The sequence below is a fragment of the Symsagittifera roscoffensis genome, chromosome 7 (genome assembly GCF_963678635.1).
Source record: "Symsagittifera roscoffensis chromosome 7, txSymRosc1.1, whole genome shotgun sequence".
Taxonomy (NCBI): Eukaryota; Metazoa; Xenacoelomorpha; order Acoela; family Convolutidae; genus Symsagittifera; species Symsagittifera roscoffensis.
In genome coordinates, this window is record NC_087068.1 from 6,492,557 (window position 1) to 6,505,316 (window position 12,760).

General features: G+C 33.1%; 1 protein-coding gene across 4 annotated transcripts in view; it reads right to left on the bottom strand.

The window, feature by feature from the left end:
- Nucleotides 1-12,760, bottom strand: part of LOC134851555 (high-affinity choline transporter 1-like) — a 69,697-nt gene that overhangs the window by 45,316 nt on the left and 11,621 nt on the right. The window lies entirely within an intron of this gene.

Consider the following 12,760-nt stretch of genomic DNA (forward strand, 5'->3'; position numbering starts at 1 on the left):
TTTTTTTTCTTCAGACAAATTTTGAAGTTTTAAGTGATCACTTTTGAATGGCGTTTTTAAAACTATCTGAAAATGTTGGTGTCCTGAGATCTAAACTAAAGAAAACACTCATAGCTAGTTTTTTTGTTAATAGACACTAACTACATCACTCTATTTTATATATAGCGTGTGGGGTGCGTTGTCAAAAAACATGAACAAAATTTTTTTCGAACTTTATCAAGACTTAAACGTTTTTAAAACATGACTTATTTTTTCTTAACGGCAGTCGAAAGACTCAAGAAATCGCTCTGATACAATCAGTCTTGTTGGATAATTTAATACCGCGCGACAACAACTCGCTGCAATTCAAAAAGCAAAAATTAGACGCTGAATATTTTACGATAGAGAATAAAACAAGACTGCTCATATCAGGACAAAGCCCTGAATATACCGACTGCCATTGAAAGTCAGAAGTTTTTTTTTTGGCAAAAATTAATAAAGTAATTGGAAAAAACTCAAAAAAAACTTTGATGATTTAAAAAAAAAATTTTCTTCATTTTTCAAATTGGAAGGATATAGTTTGCCGCTGACGCTTGAAAATCATGAAATATATCACGCGTTAATTATTCCAAATTTACCAAGTTGGTAACTTTTGTACCTCCATAACTTTACAAAAAATGATCACAGATACAAAAAAATTTTAAATTTGAGCTCAGCAGGAACAAAGATAGCCGGTTATTGTTGAAATAACATTTTTTTCTTCAAATTAGTGATGCTTGTTCTGAGAGAAGTGATAAAAAAGATCTGAACACAAAAACTAGAATTTATGGTAAGCTAGACGAACTTTGTTGAAGGAATATGACTTGAGAAACAAAACAAAATTAGTTTTTCTTTTTTTTTGCAGAATTTTCTTTTGATTTTTTGAAATTTTTTCTTTCCAAAAACAGTTAAACAGTTCCAAAAACTAATTTCAATACAAAAACAAATGAATTGGATACAAAAAAAAACTATCGTAAAAGGCTTAATTTGAGCATGCCTGCCCGCTCGTTTTATTCGCTGGAAATTAAGACTAAAAATTAGAACATTTAACATTTTTTTCTTAATACTGGGACAAAGTTGTGAACATTTTGTGATGTCAACCGAATAACGAATGAAAGAGCTAAAAAATAAAATATCACTGGACCCATTATGATGATTATTTGCTCAACCTGATTTTGTGTGGAAAAAAAGAAACAAACAAAAATACACCTTTCACCCTAACACAAAGTTCCTCCCCATTTTCAATCATCGGAAAAGTATATTGATTTAGCAGCAATCAAGAGGTTATGATTTAGCGAGCGTCGGACTCAACAAAAAAAGATTCACGGAATACATAACAATCAATCTGGATAGAGCTCCTTTGCAATTTTTGTAACTTTAACGGTCGCGTGCTACAAATTGTCGCCAGCGAAGAGTTTTTGTCATAACCGTTAGTGCAAGTTTTTAATATTTCTTTTGGAAAAAGGTTCATACTATTATCATCAACTAGACTAGATATGATAAATAAATATCAAACAAAATGTTCACGGCTTCAAGTCCGATCAAATTGTATTGCAAGTTGTACAAATAAAAGTTTTAAAAAGTTTGTTCAATTTTTTCCTAACATTTTCTACTTCCAAAATAAAACAAGTTTAACTTTGAATTTTTTTGATTGAAATGAACACAATCTTTCCGCATTTTTAAAAACCAAAAATGTTGACAAATATTTGAACTAGCAATAAACTTAATACCTAATTAATTTTAAGTGGTTTATTTAAGCTTACTAATTTAAAATTAAATGGACAAGTCCGAGTTTGGTGATTATTTGCAAAAATCAACTCATGAGTCTTCAACCCGGTCGAGGTATTTAGATTGGTCAAATGTAAAAAACCAAAAAAAGATACCTAACAAACAATTTTCATTGCTTTCCTCTGCAGTTCGAAAAAAATAAGGCAAATAGCAAACCATTTTAAGTTTCCGATTCACTGTTTGCCCATATTTGGTTCAGAAAAAAAACAAAAAGCTTCACTAAAAAGTTTTAAAATATTGCAGCTTAGAAATAGTGATAAAATTAGGAAAAATTAGCATTTAAATTTATTTCTTTTTGCTCTTCTTAGGGATAAATTTGAAGCCAAAAAAAGTTCTATTTAAACATAGAATAAAGAAAAATCCAGTACTAACTACAGAATGAGTGAAAATATAAAATCTTTTTGCCGGTTTTGGGAATTCCTATAAAAAAATTGGTCAAAGTTAACTATCGAAGGAATGAAAATTTGGATTTTTTTTGCCCATCTGATGGATAATTGAAGGCAACATGTAGTATAAGCGGAATGATCATTGAGAAATGGTTGACAATACTGGAATATTCGCAAAAAAGAAGTGCGGAGAACACAGATCGACCCAAAAACTAAAATTGAACAAGGATAGCCGGTTACTGTGCAAGTGGCACAGAATGTTCGGACCATAGTCTTAGAAAAAGCACAACAAAGTTTTTTCAAATTATTGTCGTTTTTTTCGGCGTGGTGTGATAAAAGGAGCTGAACAAAAAACTGGACATTAGGCATAATTGACAACCATAGTAAAGTAAGAAAATTATTGAAAAACAGATTTTTTTAGAAAAATTACTTGAAAAATGAAAACAAAATCGGATGTTTTTTTTTCTTTTTTTTTTGAATTTTTGAACGTTTTGATTCCAAAAAGCCGCTAAAATACTCAAATTGAACCAAAGTTAATCAAGTAAAAATTAAGTGATGAATTGAATTGAGACTGAAGCAATTGAAAGAATGAGAAAAAAAATAAAAAGAAACTCAATGAAAAAATTTAGTTGAATATTCTAACAAACTTAGGAAAAATTTGATTTCCTAATGTCTATATTTCTTTTTAATGGTTGGATTGAAAAGATAAAAACTAAATATGTTCTCAAAGAAAATAAAAAATGAGTTGAAAACTAAAGAAATCTCAAGATAAAACGCCACAAATTAATGCACAATTTTTATCTCGTTACTTCAGTTTTTTGGAAAGATTTTTTAATCAAAGAAACTATTTTTTTTTCAAACAAACTTCCTTTACGCTTAGCTTGGTTTAAAGCCCAAATTATTACCAATTAGCTATTTAATGTGACTAAAACGTTCATTCCGTGGGGGCAAATTAAGCAACGTATAAAGGAGGAAATGGTCAAAATAAGCTCATAAAACACTGAGGTAGGATGTTAACTTGATCGAATTAGGGTTCGATGGATAATTAAACCAATTTTAAAGTTTGCATATATTGTAATAAAAATGCAAACCAGGCTCTGATTTTTTTATTACTAGAAGGATCAATCAGCTGATTACCATTGAAAATAGAGTAGAGAAACTTTTAAAATAAAATAATTAAGCTCTATTGTCGGGATTAGTACGAATATATTTAAGTCACAATGAAAAAGCAAAGCACCAGTAGTGGGGTTTTCGCTAAACTATACGGGAAAAGGTATACGGGTGGGGGGGGGGGTGGTTGAGGTAGGATGTTAACTTGATCGAATTAGGGTTCGATGGATAATTAAACCAATTTTAAAGTTTTGATTCAATTTTTTTGAAGTATTTTGCCATATTTTGTTGGATAGCATCGTCCATGGGAAGCAGCGAAGACATATAATTTAAAAAAACCTCCTTGCTGCGAATAATATAATTTGTATTATTCGACAATTATTACCTGTAGTTTAGTCGGCAATTACTGATTTACACTTGCATAACCTATTGCGGAAAACAGCTGAAGCTCTAGCTGAAAAGATTGCCTCTTTTGCGAAGTGCAGATTGATAATGAACGACAATTTTATAGAGCGACAATTCATAACAGGCGGGGATAAATTTGTGGGCAATTGATCTACGCGCACTTTTTTCATTGTGACGATTGTATGCGCAGTGTAACGAAGCGGAGCAATCACTCCTTACTTGCCAATGACCGCCTTAAGAAAATGTCACCTAGTAGAAAATGAAGTCTATTACAATAGTTCATCAAAACTGCAAGCAATAACGGATCAAGTTAACATCCCCCCCCCCCCCCCCCCCCCCCAGATAGACCAATTTAAGATCTTCCACCCCAGCATTTAATTCGCATTAATTTTGCTAAGCGCTGCATGTAAAATGCTCGTCGATTGTGATTGGCTGAAAATTTCTAACTTAGAGTCAAGTTAACATCCTCCCCCCAAACGGAATATTTGTGCTCGGGATAGATTTTTTTCCTTCAGACAATTTTCGACTTTTTAACTAGCCATTTTGACGGAATTTTTTAAATATCATTCGAAAGGCATGGTTACCTGAGCTTAAATTTGAAAAGATATATTACCTGTGATCATTTTTCGTAAAGTTAAGGGGGTTTAAAATTGGTAGTTTGGCCAACTTGGGACAATTAACCCACGATTAACGCGTAAGCGGGGATTAAATCCGTCTTAAAAATTGTTCCAAATTGGTTGAAGGAAGATTATATGCCATATTTGCTTTGTTACTAGGAGCAAAATCTATCACGTTGTACTTTATATGGCATGTGGGGGGATGATTTCCACAAAAAATCTCTAATTAAAAGAAATTCATTGTATTTTTTTTATTTTATTACTGCTCCATAGACCTTATAAGGCAGTCGGAACATTCTTGAGCAGTTTTTTCTGCACTTTGCATCTACTCGAAAAGTTATTTGAAACGCGTTTCAAGAAAAACAAAATTTGAAACGCGTTTCAAGAAAAACTAAATCCCTCCATCAAACAAAAAAGAGCTATCAGATTCTACTTCAATAATTTAATTTCAATCAGGTACAAAAAATAAGTAAACAATAATAAAAATGAGGAGCTATTGTTTTTTTTGCAATTAATTTGAAAGAAAGCAGGCAGAAATCAACAGAGTTGTCCAACTTTACAGCGTAAAAACAGCAAAAAAATCAGCAAACATTTGGGAACCCATATCATAATGCAAATACTCACAATAAGCTCAAAAAATGAAAAGCGCTTTGCATTAAAAAATTCTGTGCTCCAATTAAAAAGCTAACAAAAAATGCAAAGTTATCAAAAAATTTTAAGACCAAAATGTTTACAGTTGACTGGCAGCCACTGGCTCTTGTTGACCAAAGGCTAAAATATTTCACGGCCCCAATAGATTAGCCTCGACTGCTTGACTTGAGGTTTCCGGCTGCATAGCAAGTTATTACTATAAGAATTAAATTTAGTTCTTAATGTTTGTTCCGACCATGAAAATGGTGAGATATTTTTTATTTGGAGTTGTTTTAATTTTTTGATTTTACTTTATTTTTTTTGTTTTCCACGCAAAATCAAGCACCACGAACATCAAAATGTGTCGTATGATTTAAAATTAAAAAAACACGTTTTCAGTCGAGATTAAAATGACATTGAAAATTTTTTAGAAATTTCTCAGTGTCGAGAAAAACGCGTTTGAAACTTTTGATTTTGGTCTAATTTCGAGCAAATATGGTAAGCAGGCAGTTTTAAAATAGCTTATTTAAGCCTAATTTAAGCCGTGAATTTTAGGTTTTCTCAAAAAAAGCTAGCTTTTGAAGTTTGTCTAAGACATTTTGGGAATCAAAAATTTTCAAAAGGTTTTGTAGGTTTAAATAACTTGAAAAAAAAACTTTTTTTGATTGTTTTACGGTTTTTTTTAAGTTTTTTTTATATTTTTTTTACAAAAATTGTTTTTCAATTTGCTTATTCTATTATGACTGTCAACTATGCCTAAGTTATAGAAAAAATTTTTCTGTAGGACTTTGGCCGGAAACATTTGTGCTACTTGAACAGTAAGCGGCCATCCTTGTTTTGAGCATTTTTCACGAAAAAAGGCTACAAAAAATCATCGAAATTCTTTCAGTCTTAAATCGAACTACTATGAAAAATTTCCACTGATGAAATCCATTTTTTGTTTTTTGTTGTTTACTCTAAGTTCAAGCAAACAAAACAACTAAGCACGCTCATAATCTGGTTCGGATCAATCGAGCAGGCACACAATTCAAACTATTTGGGAAAAACCAGTTTGCATTTTTGGTTGTTCAGTTTGATTTCGATCAAATAAAACAACCAAGCAGGCTCAATGCAACCAAGCAGGCCTCCTTAGTCGTTTTGTTCACTCGAAGTTAGACTCAGCAACAAAACATCAAACTGGTTTTTTCCCAAGGGAAACTTTAAGGTCGTTCGACTTAAAACTGAAAAACTTGAGCCTGTTTGGTTGTTTGTTTGCCCAAAATTGGACTAAACAATTAAAACTATGAGCCTGCTTGCTTGTTTTATTTGCTCAAAATGAGACTAAACATCAAAAAAATTAAGTCTGATTTTTTCCTATGGTAATTTTTAAAAGCTTTCGATTTAGTGCTAGAAAGACTTCTATTGGGAAAAACGAGTTCGAAGTTTTTGTTAATAACTTCGAGTAAATAAAGCAACCAAGCAGGCTTTTAACTAGGTCATTAAACCCGAATTTCGCTCCAATAAAATAAGTTTCGGAAGTTTTTTTGAGTGTCTTCATGGAGTAGAACTTTAAACTTAAAAAAAAACCGCCAATAAGCTGGAAAAAAATATATACATTTTTTTTGTTGAATTTTTTGGCGTCTTTATTTTCAATAATTTTTGATTTGAAAAAAAAAGAGGTTTTCGAATAAACCTGACATTATATCGGAAAAAACTAACTTCGCGGATTTGTGACAGCAGTTTGATAAATCTAAAAAATCAAAAATGTGAATTCAAGTAATCAACTAAATCTTTTTATGTACTTTATCGTCTTTGCGTTTGAGCTCAAAATAAAAAGTTAACTTAACAATCTACTTAACAATCTCCCCCCTATTGTATCTACTAAATAATTCCCTACTTTCTCGAAAGGGGGGGGGGAATTGTTAAGTAGATCCCTGGGGATCTACTTAACAATCCCCCCTATTATAACTTGTGTTTTCTTGAAAATGGTGGGAGATTGTTAAGTAGATCCAAAATTTCTAGTAAATCATAACTGCAGGAACCGGCGGTATAACTCTAAACGGGTTTTTGGGTTCTGTAAAAAATTACAATAGTGTTCTATTACAATAGTTCATCAAAACTGCAACCAATAACGGATCAAGTTAACATCCCCCCCCCAGATAGACCAATATAAGATCTTCCATCCCAGCATTTAATTCGCATTAAGTTTGCGAAGCGCTGCATCTGAAATGCTCGTGGATTCTGATTGGCTGAAAATTTCTAACTTAGAGCCAAGGTAACATCCTCCTCCTCAACCCCCCCCCCCCCCCCCCCCCCCCCTAAACGGAATATTTGTGCTCGGGGTAGATTTTTTCCTCCAGCCAAATTTCGACTTTTTAACTAGCCATTTTGACGGAATTTTTTAATTATCATTCGAGAGGCATGGTTGTCTTGAGCCTAAATTTGAAAAGATATATTACCTGCGATCATTTTTTGTATAGATAAGGGGGTTTAAAGATTGGTATTTTGGTCAAAAAGGCTACAAAAAATCATCGACATTTTTTCAGTCTTAAATCGAACTACTATGAAAAATTTCCATTGATGAAATCCATTTTGAGTTTTTTGTTGTTTACTCTAAGTTCAAGCAAACAAAACAACTAAGCAGGCTCTTATTTTGGTTGGGATCAACCGAGCAGGCACACAATTCAAACTATTTGGGAAAAATCAGTTTGAATTTTTTGTTGTTGTTCAGTTTGATTTCGATCGAATAAAACAACCAAGCAGGCTCAATGCAACCAAGGAGGCCTCCTTAGTTGTTTTGTTCACTCGAAGTTAGACTCAGCAACAAAACATCAAACTGGTTTTTTCCCAATGGAAACTTTAAATTCGTTCAATTTAAAACTGAAAAACTTGAGCCTGTTTGGTTGTTTGTTTGCCCAACATTGGACTAAACAACAAAAACAATGAGCCTGCTTGCGTGTTTTATTTGCTCAAAATGAGACTAAACAACAAAAAAATTAAGTCTGATTTTTCTCTATGGAAATTTTTAAAAGCTTTCGATTTAGTACTAGAAAGATTTCTATTGGGAAAAACGAGTTCGAAATTTTTGTTAATAACTTCGAATAAATTAAGCAACCAAGCAGGCTTTTAATTGGGTCATTAAACCCAAATTTCGCTCCAATAAAATTAGTTTTGGAAGTTTTTTCGAGTGTATTTATGGAATAGAACTTTAAATTTAATAAAATTGCCAATAAGCTGGAAAAAAAATAAAATACTTTTTGTTGAAAATTTTTGGCTTCTTTATTTTCAATAATATTTGATTTGAAAAAAAGAGGTTTTCGAATAAACCTGACATTATATCGGAAAAAACTAATTTTGGGGATTTGTGACAGCAGTTTGATAAATCTAAAAAATCAAAAATGTGAATTCAAGTAACCAACTAAATCTCTTTATGTACTTTATCGTCTTTGCGTTTGAGCTCAAAATAAAAAGTTAACTTAACAATCTTCTTGACAATCTCCCCCCTATTGTATCTACTAAATAATTCCCTACTTTCTCGAAAGGTAGGGAATTGTTAAGTAGATCCCTGGGGATCTACTTAACAATCCCCCTATTATATCTTGTGTTTTCTTGAAAATGGTGGGAGATTGTTAAGTAGATCCAAAATTTCTAGTAAATCATAACTGCAGGAACCGGCGGTATAACTCCAAACGGGTTTTAAGGTTCTGTAAAAAATTACAATAGTGTTCTATTACAATAGTTCATCAAAACTGCAACCAATAACGGATCAAGTTAAGATCCCCCCCCCCCTAGATAGACCAATTTAAGATCTTCCATCCCAGCATTTAATTCGCATTAAGTTTGCGAAGCGCTGCAAGTGAAATGCTCGTGGATTCTGATTGGCTGAAAATTTCTAACTTAGAGCCAAGTTAACATCCTCCCCCCCCCCTCCCCCCCAAACGGAATACTTGTGCTCGGGGTAGATTTTTTCCTTCAGCCAAATTTCGACTTTTTAACTAGCCTTTTTGACGGAATTTTTTAAATATCATTCGAAAGGCATGGTTGTCTTGAGCTTAAGTTTGAGAAGATATATTACCTGCGATCATTTGAAAAGATATATTACCTGATAGACCAATTTAAGATCTTCCATCCCATCATTTAATTCGCATTAAATTTGCGAAGCGCTGCATGTAAACTGCTCGTCGATTCTGATTGGCTGAAAATTTCTAACTTAGAGCCATGTTAACATCCCCCCCAAACGAAATATTTATGGTCGGGTTAGATTTTTTCCTTCAGCCAAATTTCGACTTTTTAACGAGCCATTTTGACGAAATTTTTTAAATATTATTTGAAAGGCATGGTTGCCTTGAGCTTAAATTTGAAAAGATATATTACCTGCGATCATTTTTCGTATAGTTAAGGGGGTTTAAAGATTGGTATTTTGGTCAAAAAGGCTACACAAAATCATCGAAATTCTTTCAGTCTTAAATCGAACTAGTATGAAAAAGTTCAAGCAAACAAAAAAACTAAGCAGGCTCATATTTTGGTTGGGATCAACCGAGCAGGCACACAATTCAAACTATTTGGGAAAAACCAGTTTGAATTTTTTGTTGTTCAGTTTGATTTCGATCGAATAAAACAACCAAGCAGGCTCAATGCAACCAAGCAGGCTCAATGCAACCAAGCAGGCCTCCTTAGTTGTTTTGTTCACTCGAAGTTAGACTCAGAGGCAAAACATCAAACCGGTTTTTTCCCAATGGAAACTTTAATGTCGTTCGATTTAAAACTGAAAAACTTGAGCCTGTTTGGTTGTTTGTTTGCCCAACATTGGACTAAACAACAAAAACTATGAGCCCGCTTGCTTGTTTTATTTGCTCAAAATGAGACTAAACAACAAAAAAATTAAGTCTGATTTTGCCCTATGGAAATTTTTAAAAGCTTTCGATTTAGAACTAGAAAGATTTCTATTGGGAAAAACCAGTTCGAATTTTTTTGTTAATAACTTCGAGTAAATTAAGCAACGAAATCAACTAAATCTCTTTATATACTTTATCGATTTGCGTTTGAGCTCAAAATATAAAGTTAGCTTAACAATCTATTTAACAATCTCCCCCCTATTGTATCTACTAAATAATTCCCCACTTTCTCGAAAGGGGGTATTGTTAAGTAGATCCCTGGGGATCTACTTAACAATCCCCCTATTATATCTTGTGTTTCCTTGAAAGTGGTGGGAGATTGTTAAGTAGATCCAAAGTTTCTAGTAAATCATAATTGCAGGAACCGGCGGTATAAGTTTAAACGGGTTTTCGGGTTCTGCAAAAAATTACAATAGTGTTCTATTACAATAGCTCATCAAAACTGCAACCAATAACGGATCAAATTAACATCCGCCCCCCCGCCCCCCCCCCCCCCCCAACGGAATATTTGTGCTCGGGGTAGATTTTTCCTTGAGCCAAATTTCGACTTTTCAACTAGCCATTTTGACGGAATTTTTTAAATATTATTCGAAAGGCATGGTTCTCTTGAGCTTAAATTTGAAAAGATATATTACCTCTGCGATCGTTTTTTGTAAAGATAAGGGGGTTTAAAGATTGGTATTTTGGTCAATTTGGGACAATTAAACCACAATTAACGCGTAAGCGAAGATCAAATCCGTCTTAAAAATTGTTCCAAATTGGTTGAAGGAAGATAACTTGCCATAATTGTTTTGTTACTAGGTTACTTGTTTTGTTACTTGTTTTGTTACTATCACGTTTTGCTTTATATGGCATGTGGCGGGATGATTTCCACAAAAAAATCTCTAATTAAAAAAAATTCATTGTATTTTTTACATTATTACTGCTCCATAGACCTTAAAAGGCAGTCGGAACATTCTTGAGCAGTTTTTTCTTCACTTTGCATTGACTCAAAAAGTTACTTGAAACGCGTTTCAAGAAAAACAAAACTTGAAACGCGTTTCAAGAAAAACTAAATCTCTCCATCAAACAAAAAAGAGCTTTCAGATTCTACTCCAATAATTTAATTTTAATCAGGTATAAAAATAAGTAAACAATAATAAAAATAAGGAGCTATTGTTTTTTTGCAAATAATTTGAAAGAAAGCAGGCACAACTCAACAAATTTGTCCAACTTTACTGCGTAAAAACAGCTAAAATATCAGCAAACATTTGGGAACCCATATCATAATGCAAATACTCACAATAAGCTCAAAAAATGAAAAGCGCTTTGCATTAAAAAATTCTGTGCTCCAATTAAAAAGCTAACAAAAAATGCAAAGTTATCAAAAAATTGTAAGACCAAGGGGATCTAATTAACAATCCCCCCCCTATTATATCTTGTGTTTTCTTGAAAGGGGTGGGAGATTGTTAAGAAGATCCAAAAGTTCTAGTAAATCATAATTGCAGGAACCGGCGGTATAATTTTAAATGGGTTTTCAGGTTCTGCAAAAAAAACTGACTTTTTTGCAAAATGCAGAACACATCGCACCAGTAAAGTAAAGAGAGGCCGAATAGTTTAATTACTTTTTGGACTCAGTTTATGTCAGGAAAATGGAAGGAGTCCTCAATGCTACTTTCATTTCCGGTTTAGATCCAACTAACCAACATATAAGTTTATTATTGAATTATATCCATCATCATGAACAAACTGAAGAAACTTAATGACTAGTAAAACTAATGATAAATTAGTGTTAAGATGATAAAGTATGCGAAAAATTTACTCAAGGGTATTTGGCTTCATGACAATTCAGAATAGAACAACCGTTTTTTTATCTGCTGGTTGAACTTTCGTCCTGATAAGCTTGCGAAGGTCATCTCATACTCGCTGGAGGACGTTTGATCAGCCAATGAAAGTTAGAAGCAACGGAAACCTCTTTAATCTGTCACCGAGTGGTGACTTTTTCCAGTGAACGACTTGGATCATAGCACGAATTTAAGGGAAAAGGGAGCTCTTAAATCAACTCAAATCAATATTTACCCCGTCTTTTTAGATTCAATTGGTGGCGTTTGTGATAAGGCCATTTGCAGCCTTCTGCACGGATAAGAAATTGATTAAAAACAGTTAAGATAGAGTAATTAGACAACCAAAGGATTAAAAAATCGAGTCCGTTCGTTTTTCTCATAGCTGAATAGAGCCATAGGATATCACCCACCAGCTGATTTGGGGGAGACGGGGGGACGGGGGCGGAATTTCCCTTTTCCTCAGGGATTCGACCCCCTGCCGACCCAAAGGGTACTCCTTTGTACTATGTTGAGATATCAATTTTTGGTGACGGACCCTAAAATTTTTCTGAAGGCGGTTTTGGCGCCAATATATACTAACTTTGAGGTGGGAGCGCGCGCCAAAAGACGCGATTTTTCGGTCAAATTTTTCCAAAAAGTGACTAAATTTTTCCAAAAAGTTTTTTGGCCTGTTTTTTCAAAAATTTGCACGCGTTTTTTTTTTCAATTTAGGTTAAGATTAGACGAAAAGTGAACAAAACAAAGAGTTGCTTAGAATTTCATCAAAATTAAAATAAAGCAATTTTTTCTCCGAGATTCTCAACCAAAATTATACCCCAAAAATGGGTCATTTTGGTTACTTTCATAATATCAAGAATTACACTGAAACTATTTTATTAATTGATGAGACATTGATATCAAAGGATACTCTTACACGGCTCAGCTAGGAAAAAACCTGTTTAGGATAAAATATTTTTGCTTATAATCAAGAAACGTTATTTTTACTAATTCAAACCCAAAGTTTTTGCTTAAAAACGAATTTCAAACAATTTACTCTAGCTTTTTGAGAATAAACACCTCTATAACATTGCTGGGCTGTGTAAGAGGCTTCTTGTGATATATATTTCTCA